At 52.8% G+C, this 9,780-nt stretch overlaps 1 protein-coding gene across 5 annotated transcripts in view; it reads right to left on the reverse strand.

The window, feature by feature from the left end:
- Positions 1–4,952, reverse strand: part of ELK4 (ETS transcription factor ELK4) — a 29,721-nt gene extending 24,769 nt beyond the window's left edge. For 3 of the 5 annotated variants that reach the window (XR_010073778.1, XR_010073779.1, XM_063356277.1), the window contains exon 1: positions 2,969–3,215. The gene's annotated coding sequence lies outside the window, so the exon portion shown is untranslated. Of the gene's footprint in view, positions 1–2,504; positions 2,566–2,968; positions 3,216–4,583 lie in introns of those variants that run through there. The other 2 variants (XM_063356278.1, XM_063356280.1) reach the window with 2 other exon arrangements.
- Positions 4,953–9,780: the final 4,828 nt, after the last annotated feature.

The raw sequence follows: 9,780 nt of genomic DNA on the forward strand, positions 1-9,780 counted from the left end.
GACAATAACCCCTGCTCCATTGCGCAATATTCCTGTGGACACAAGGCCTTAGACAGTTGTTCCGGGAAAATAAACAACAGAATGACTTCGGCTGAAGGAGATTTTTGGAGGTCACGGGCCCAACTCCTTGTTCAAAACAGGGTTAAGGTTACATCAGGCTGTTCAGTGTCTTTGTCCAGCCAACACCATAAATAAATAAATGGCTGCCTTTATTTTAGTAAAGGGACAGGCGCTTTAACGTCGCCGACGCAGTATGTAATTAAGTGGTTATCAACACACAACCAAGCACCAACTTCATTAGCACAGCAGTTAAAACATCCCGTTAATGAACCTCCCATAAAATACTTTCAAGCCCCTGGGACAGCGATTCACCTGAACTAGTACTTTAACTATTTTATCAATTTTGATTCATTTTAGAAAGAGACTGCCCCCCAACACGTACGAAACCCACTGCCCAAACCCAGCCCCTTTGGGGTGCCGGTATCCAGCTACTGACACGCTCCGACGGGGTCGGAAGCGTATTAAGGGTATTTAATCCTTTTCCAGAACATACCGAGCACTGTAAAAGTACCTTAACTACTGTCACTATTGCTTGTTTCGTTAGCATACTTCCCAAGACAGGTGAATTACCAGTTAAAAGCCTGTTGCATGTGTAAAATAAAGTGACTATTTACGAGAAATTAAACCAGAGATGCAGACTTCTGCATCTGCAACACCACCGTTAAAAAATTCCAAACGCTGGCAGCTTTCCAAGCAGTAATCAAATTCTATCTTCTCTAATAAATACTAAAATCAGGTAAGAGTAAGAAAAAAACCCACCCTCGGCACCAATAAATTCTTGCCTTCCCCTTGGCTCTGGCATTCACTGCCCCGTTGTTTCCAGAGCCGTCAGGAAAACCAGCCTGTCCTGAAGGAGAAGCCGTGGTTATCGGGGCAGGAAGCTCCCTGGAAGGAAATGCTGGAGGATGTCCTCACGATAAGAGCTGCTCCAGAGTTTTCATTGCCTAATCCCGCTCCAAGTTTGACAGTTGTGTTTATTTAAGACAAACATTGCAAGAAGTTTTAGATTCCTGGCTCAAAAATCAAGTTACTTTACATGAAATTAAGGTGTTCGCAAATATTTGGGGGTTTAGGACCAATTTGCTTCAGCTTCTTAACTCCTGTCTGAGAAATGAGTATTTCCTTTTCTAAGCAAGTATTTTCTAGTACCCTCCACCTTTCAGTTGCCCAAGAAAACCCTTCTGTACAAGCAAAAAAAAAGCCACGAGGGAGAACATTTGCATCAGGATTCCCATCGCACTTATGGCTGAAGGCTCAGGCTGGTAGAAGCTGACAAGCCAAACAGCTTTTTTGTTTTTTTAAATCATAATACAGAGACAATGGTGCTTGCTTCGGTATTTAATATGGTTTTGACTAGCACACCCTGACACGTAAAAACGTTTTAATCTGTCTGAACACGGCCAATAAGGGGGACTTCAAAGCACAGTCCATGTACTTCCTCCAGCTGCTACCATCATCCCGATCCCCCATCCCTGGCTCAGGCCAACAGATACCCCACCGTAGTCAGTTTTACGGACAGCAGACCTCATTTCCCTGCTTTACTGTACTTCAATGAAGTTTTCCTTTTCTACCTCTCCTTTTATAAGGTAAGAGAAGGTTATGGACAACTAGAGAGAATGGTAAACTTCAAAAATGAACTGCCTTTGATCAATCGGCTCCTTGGTTGGTTTCTGCCCCGATGTGATTGTTTCCAAGTAAGCCATGAAAATACTTATTTCCGTGGAAGCCCCTCTGTAAGTAGATTACGCTCGCTTCCTCCTTATCTGCCACCACAATGGGCCGAGGGGAATGTTTACCAACAGCAGATTAAATTAGCAGCAACGGGCACAACGTGTCCGCCAAAAGTAAAAGCATCTTTGCTTAAGAGTAAGGGGCCAGGTCTTTGCGTGGAGCAAACCCCGAACAAAAGGTTAAATGTTTTCTGTCGATCCCAACTTTATTATGAAAAGGAAGTCTCATTTCAGATGGAAAAGGTTTCCTTTAATAATGTTTATAATACACTTAGCCTGGTTGCTATGACGATGGAACAACTATTCTCTACAAACAGGCGCTAAGACCCTAAAAATAAACAGGCCGACAAGAAAAAAAAAAAAAAAATCACGAACAGGCAGCTTTGTCAGGCTGGTGCAAGGATCGTGTTTGTTCTGAATATGATGAAGATAAAGAAATGCTAATGAGGAGCTCCTGCCCCCACTGCACACAGCCCTCGCCTACAGCGCGCTCCCTGCGCTCACAAACCCGCTCCAAAGGCAGAACTCCGGGCTCCCCCCGCCCCCCCGCCCCGGGCAGCAGAACAATGCGGATGATCAGAAGTTTGCCTGTGAAAATACGGTAGGTATCGTGGAAGCAACACGCGCATGAGGCGTATATACGTGCGCGTCCGTATACATGCATACAAAATGAGTGTAACAGCGCGCATTTGCATACTTTCTCCATGGACTCACTTATTGATGTGGGTAGGCATCCACCCATTTCACGGAGGGGCGAGTACACAAGTATTAAAATAACAAAAAAAAACAAAAAAAAACAGCGGCAGAGTCAGGAAGGAAAAAACCACCCAAGTTCTTGATGCCCCCAAGCTCCCCCTGACCCCCCCCGCCGGGAGCGGCCGGTGCCGGAGGGCAGCGACCCCCCGACCCGCGCTCCTCCGCTCCTCACACCCCGCATCAAACCGCTGAGGCACCGAGGGGGTCTTCTCCCTCCTCCGGCCCCGGGGCGCTCCGCCGACCGAAGTCCCGGGCCGGGCCGATGCCCTTCGGAGCCGCCGCTTTCGCTTCCCGGCTCGGCGGACCGACCCCCTCCCCACCCACTCCCTCCGGGACTGCCGGCCCCCGCCCCCCGCACAGCACGGAACCCGCTCGCTCCCGGTCCGGAAACCGCCGGGCCGGGCCGCGCCGCCCCCGCTCACCGAGGAGGAGCCCCGCCGGTCCCCGGGCGTCGCGGTCCCCTCGCGGCGGGCAGGTGCTGGCAGCGGTTCCCCCGCCGCCCTTCATGGCCGGGCGCCCGCCGGGCACCGGGCCCCCATCCCGGGCGGGGGGATCCGGGCGAGCAGCGGAGGGCAGCGGTGCGGAGGCGGCGGCGGGGGGGGAGCGGCGGCGCGTTACATGGCGGGAGCGCCCGTCCCTCCGCCGCCGGGCCTCCGCGGCCGCCGTACCCCATACTTCCGCCCACCGCCCCGCAGGGACCAATCCCCGGGCGGAGCGGGGGCGGCGCCGGCCAATGGGGCGGCTCTGCCCGCCCGCCGCTCGCAAAGCCCGCTGGGGAGTGTAGTCCACCGGGGCCTAGCGCCCGCCGGCAGCCATGTGCCCGCGGCCCGGCCCGGCCCGGCGGCAGCCCCGGGCGTGAGCACCTCCCGGGGGGTGCGTTTGTGTGGCGTGTCACGGGTAACACGGACCCTCCCCGCGCTGCGGTCCACGGCGGGAGCGGGGCTGCGCAACAGTGGGATTCCCTGGCCCCGGTGGGAGAGTGGAAGGGGCTCAAGCCGGAGCAAGCCGCAGAGCCTTAAAATGTTTAAAAAAACTGAAAAAAATACTTCAAAATTTAAAAATAAAGAGAGAAATCCACCCAAAACTGGGCAGGTTACCAGGCAGAGTGAGGGAGGAGGCAGGACCGGGGACAGCCGAGCGCTCTCCACATCCCCGTGCTGTGGGCAGGGCTCCCCCGCCACCTTCTGTACCCCAAAACCTGCCCATAAAAATACCTCTGCACGTAAAAGTCTCTCTTCCCAGGAGAACAGCACTGCCACAGGCTTGCGTTCCGCCCAGGGAACACGGTGGCATGGAGCCACCTGGATCCAGAGCCCAGGCGGAGGCGTTCCCCACTGAGGGCCGCGGGTTCGGCATGGCATCGGTGCCGGTCTCTATCCCCGGGCCTTCTCCACGGCTCCCCTGGTCCTGGCAGCACGAGCACAACGCCGTCACGGTCCCCAGACCCAGCAGAGTCGACGCTGGGCTGGCCACAGGAAGCTGCACACAGCAGGAGCCTTAATCACACGAAGCTCGTTAAAGCAGCCCACGGCCACCCTGAGCCCCCAGGAAATGGCTTTCCACAGCAGGGGCTGTGTGTGTGTTGCTGAGGTGCCGCGGCCTACAGGGGAGCAGCCTCAGCGCTGGGGTCTCTACTAAAGAAAGTACTTTTCATACCAGTTTAAGAGCTGGGATATTTTCCATCGGACCAGGGAGCGGGAGGTGAAGCGCCGACCAGGCATCGCTCTCCCGCATCCCTCCCGTGAGCAAACAGCCCCCGCCGCCTCGCCATCGCATCCCCACCCGCTGCCAGAGAAGACAAAAAACCCAAGAAATTTAATCAGCGCTTCACTGTCAAACACTGCACATGCCAAAACACGCCGATTCCCGTTTCCTACACACATGCCGGCGAAAGGTTAGCCGCGTTAGTACAAAGTCTTCCCTCCGCGTTTCACCCAACTCACAGACCTCACCCCTGCTCCGCGCGGGGGCACGAGCCACAGCACCGCGCAGCCAGGCCCGGTGTTGTTGGGGAAGTTCCGCCATCCCCAAACCCACCAGTTGTAGCTCAGAGCCCAGTTACATCTCAGCAGCTCCAGCTGCAATTAGTGCTGTCTCTATGAAGGCAAATTCCCTGTCGTTACCAAGTTATCTCCGTCAGCTGGTCCCATGCCGTGGAGTCAAACAACCACCAAAGCGAAAGGAGATCTGTAAACTCAGGAGCAGGAACACAACATCACATTTCACAATACCTTTAAATAACCCTTTATCAGCACTCACTGTGCAGTCACAGGGGATCAGAAGAGAGATAAAAGCAGCAAAAATAAGGAGGTTTAGGGAATTGAGATGTCTTTTGACTCCAGAGAAGAAGTACAGGGGTTCCCCCAAAGCGTGCTTTCTGTCTTGGGGAGAGAGGAACTTTTCAACCAGACTGACCATTACTTATTTATTTACAGAAGTTAACTACCACATTTTAAAATAAAATTAAGAGAATGGTTTCTGGTTTTCCCACCTCCACTTAAAAAAAAAAAAAAAAAAAGTGTGAGAGAGACTGGGCAAGGAGGGGAAGAAAAGGAAAAAGGACAAGAAAACCCTCCACAAACCTCCAGAGTCAGTTTCTTCAGCTTTCAAAATAATTAAAGCCCCTTTAAAGTGAAAGCATGTGGTGTTTTCCTTTCCTTTTTCCCCCTGGAAAACACCGGTCATTATTTCCACAGAGCACTCCACGTTATCAGTACCGCGTTTCCCTTGGGAATGCCCAAGCCAGGAAGCGCTGACCCAGGAACAAAGGTCTGGAGCTCGGGAGGCCCTTTCCCATGGCACCGAGCCAGAGCCTCCTCACCTCTGCCTGGTCTCCTGCGCTGCACAGGACTCAAACACAGCTCACACTCGCTAACGAACTCCACGAGCCTTTGGTCAAGCATTTCCCTGCACCCGTCCCTCTTATCTTCTGCTGCTGCTGTGCTCCATCCTAACCCCTCGCTCTCTTTAGAGCATGGCCCCCTCCTCCCACACCGACTCAAAAAACAAAGAGGAAAACAAAGAAAAGCCCTGTGCTCTCTCAGGCTCTTCCTGTAGAGTCACACGTGGGAGGTTTGCCAACATCTGCATGTGTGTACCTCAAACAGAGCTAAATCCATTTGTTCGGGGAAAGGACCAGCACCTGGGATTGCACAACTCGCTCGGGAAGTGCTCCTGGAACCAGCTGGTCTCTCCGGGAGCTCCTGTAGCCCTTGCTGTGATGAACAACCTCCGGGACTGGCACACACCGTGCCGTTTCTTTCAGTATCTTTTCCTCATTTGGCACCGAGCATCACGTATTTGCAAAGTGGGAGCATGATCCAGCTCGGAAAAGGAACGTTTCACAAGATACACGATCGCACGAACCCGGCGTTTCAGCACACGCGCCAGGCACACGCGGGGTCCAAGCACATTTTTGCAAGGCAAACAGCAGAGCTCCATCTCCGAGCGCACCACCACGACTCCAGATTCTTCCCTGGCTTTGTTTCCACTTGCCATCAGCAAAATCTACCAGTACACCCAAAAAATTCGTATTTCCTTAGCACTCAGTTAGGAAACTGCATGAGCTGAACCCAAAAAGACAGCGCAGGCTGCCATGGAAGAGGGACAACACACAAAAAAATCAACTCTACTCTGCCCTAGCATCCAAAGGACCTGAAGAGCTTCAGCTGCAGCTGTATCGGCTGGGGTGACTCCACGGACAAACAATCAAAGCGCCTTTTTAGACAGATAATAAATTTCCTGCTTTCTGCAACTCTCACTTTGTTCTGCTTCCCCTGCCGTGGGTTTGCAATCCAACGTGGGCTTGTTCCTATCTTAGACAACATCACAAGGGACAAAAAATATAGGACAGACAAAGGGATGGAATAAAATCAAGCAGGCATCAAGGCAGGGTTTGGGAAAAGCTCATATGCAAAGATCTTTCATAAAAGCAACTCACACACAAAGGCACTTTAAAGAGAAAGAGGCAGCAGAAAAAAGAAGTCAAACAAATACATTTCAGTTGGGATTTCTGGCGAAGGTTAATCAGGCAGCGGCACCTAGAAACAGATTTTGCAAGTTCTGAGGCAAGGACAGAGTCACGGAGCGGTACGGAACTGCCAGTTCTAGGAAAACGCAGGAAAACCCAGTCAGTTTCTAAAAGCACTGACATCAAAAAAGAGAAATCCGACTGCAAGGTTCTGACTTCACCATCATGTGGTCGTTGGCTTGAGAGAGTGATGGGGAGGCACCAGGAAAGCCAGAAAATTATGCAATAGCTAATCAGAGCCTAATGAGGCCTTGCTCCAGAACACGGAGGTGCTATTTTAATGCAGCTCCCAACTCCGAGACTGAGCTTTGCGAGAGCGCCAGGAATCCATAAATCACAAAATAAGCAGAAGAGCTACGAGAGGTTTTGTGCCTCATTAGTGAGAGGATACGCTCACGAGGGAAAAGCCTTTAAGATCAAGGAAGGGTTGTTTGTGGGTTTTTTAAGTTTCACAACAAAAATCCACTCATCGCGCTCTCAAGAGGGATGCTCCCGGGAAGCCTAATGCTCAACGCCTTCTCCGACCTTTCAGGCTTCCATTACCAACATTAGCACCGTATTCCTCAGCTCCTACGACGTCCTTGGAGGCGAAGGGGGATAAGGCAAGCCCCCCGCCCGCTCTCAGAAGCGCACTGGGAGAAAGCCGGGTTGCTGGGCACAAGCGGCCGGAGCGGCCCCAGTCAGGCAGCAGCGGGGACGCGCCGCGGGACAGTCCGGTTTTGGGGCTGCCAACCGCCCCCCTCACCCCACAGAAACTCTACCAAAAAGCGGGCACGAGTGCTAGTTTGCCTACGAGGCCTAGATGGTGCTAGTCATCAACCCGACAAGTTTTTCAGCAGGAAATCTGCTGTCACTCGCTTCCGAGCAGCTTCACACCCCGCTCACAACCCACGGCAAAGCCAGGTGAACGCTGTTGTCCCCATAGAGATGCCACCTCGTAGAGATGTCACCCCCACCGTCCCAGGATGTGGCGGCACTTGTTCATGCGGGACGTCACCGTGTCCCAGAGCTCCCAAAGATGCTGCAGGATGCCCACAGAATATTACAGGGCACAGAGGGGTCTGCAAATACCACCCGACTTTGCCAAAGCTAGGAGGAGCACCGTGAAGGGGATGGAGAAGCGACTCGGTTCCCATCCTGGTGTTCCCTTTCACACCCACCTGCCAATGACTTCTCAGACCTGATAAAGCCTTTTTGCCCTCAGTTCCCTGGGTTCCCCTTGCAGGGAGCAGCTCTGCCTCTGCTTTGGTGTTTGATGATGCTCTCTCTCAAAAAAAAAAAAAAAAAAAAAAAAAAAAAAAGCCAGAGATCTGTGCTGGTTTCAAACCCTCGTTAGTTCTGAGTCTGCGAATGCCAGAGCCCCGGCCTCAAGGACCGGGCAACCTGCGCGCTCAGGGCAGGTAAGGGAGAGAGGGAGTTCAGCGTCCTGCAGCGGGCACAGGGCAGCTAATCCAGTCCACAAACCTCCATCTCCGCCCCCCCAGGAGATATTTGACCGGGACAGGCCCGAGGCTTGTCAGCAGCCAGCCACGGGGAGCTCACCGCTGCAGTAAGTGCTCCAGAGTTAAATACTTGGATGAACAGAACGTGCAATGCCCAGCTTATAAAACAGCTGTTAATATTCAAAGTTACACTCACTCGTTCAATTCAGCAAAAAGCAGAATTGCACAGTTACACGAGAACTTCACTACACAGCGAGGAACTAGATACAGTAAGGCTGGGTTTTGTTGGTTTGTTGTTTTTTTTTTCAGAAGGGCCAGTCGCCACTGACTCAGGCTTGGAGGTGGTTTCAGGTGCTCATGAAAGTTAAGCCCTAAAGCTGTGCACCAGAGGATCCCTGGTTATTACACAACGCTGCCAAACTAGTTTCCACCGTGTTATCTCCACAGCCCTTCTCCTACTGAAAGCACAATTCCCCTTGTGAAGTTCCCACATCCGGAATAAAATTCCGGGATACAGCTCTTAAAAACCTCACTGGTTCCTCTCCTGGCCCGAGCCAACAGCACAATCACAGCCGGTAACAACAACAGGGCAAAGTCAGGAGCCGTCGTGACTGTTTAAATGACATGTAGAATTTCATCTCAGAGCCTGTTGTTTGTGCAAACAGCCCAAGGTCTGAAATAGCAGAGGTGAGAAGCAGACTGCGGCGCGCTCCGCTCTTTTAGCAAAGAGCTGTGAAACTGCACTCGGGGAGAAATCGGTGTAATTCACCGAGAAAAGCCAACGTTTCCAAAAGCAAACACAGATCCGTGGATGTTGAATCGCAAATTTGATTTCCCCCCCACCACCACCACCACTTACTTTCTAAGCCAAAAAAGGCTTTATCTGGGTGGATTGTCCAGGGAAGGCTAAGCCCTTTCTGTACCACTGCCCAGTTCCTGGATCAAACAGCAAGAAATGCCACGGCTGACCAGACACCGTCACCCCCGTCCCCTCCTGCGGGGGAATTCCTCACATCCGCTGGGGACCTTCCCCCAGCAAAGCAGCTTGGGCAAAATGTCAGAAAGCAAAGTTTTACCTGCGCAGGCGGTGGAGAGCAGCTCCTAGGAAAGGTGCATCCCTGCAAACACCCTGCCCAAAGTCCATGCTAAAAGCAAGCACCCGGCCTGAGGTTGGGATCACGGAGCCCCATGGGGCAAGCGATGAACAAAAGCCAGTCGCTCAATAGCCTTATTCCTACACCGAGACCCTCTTCCCTGCTCCAGCCACCCTGCGAGCGGACTTGTGCCTACTCAGAAAGCTGATTAGGAAGCAGTAAGTCATCCAGCGTGGCCAGGCCAAGTCAATCCAGCCAGCTGTTTTAATTTAGCTCTTTGGTTCATTAAGCTTTGCGGTGCCCTTAACCCTTCCGTTCCCAGGGTGGGAGCTCCCCCAGAGCGGGCTCACAGTGGGGAGAGATGAGCAGAGCATCGCTGTGAGCTGCTGCATCACCTGCAGCACAAAGCCGCGCTACACCCCACTTCTTTGCAAGAAAACATCGTGTTTTGTGCTCAGCCGTGGCTCCAGAAGAGCCTGAACCACGTCCCGGGACACATGCAAGCCAACAAAGGGCTCCTGTCCCTTTTGCTTCCAGCTTCAGGCCCAAGAAGAGCCACTGGGCCACCCCAGGGTTGGCTGATAGGGCTGCAAACCTTCTCCACCTGTTTCCCATTTCCACCTCCGACCTTCTGTTGCTCAGGAGCAGGATCTGGCCCAGCTGGCGGG

Source organism: Chroicocephalus ridibundus, chromosome 20, assembly GCF_963924245.1.
Source record: "Chroicocephalus ridibundus chromosome 20, bChrRid1.1, whole genome shotgun sequence".
NCBI lineage: Eukaryota > Metazoa > Chordata > Aves > Charadriiformes > Laridae > Chroicocephalus > Chroicocephalus ridibundus.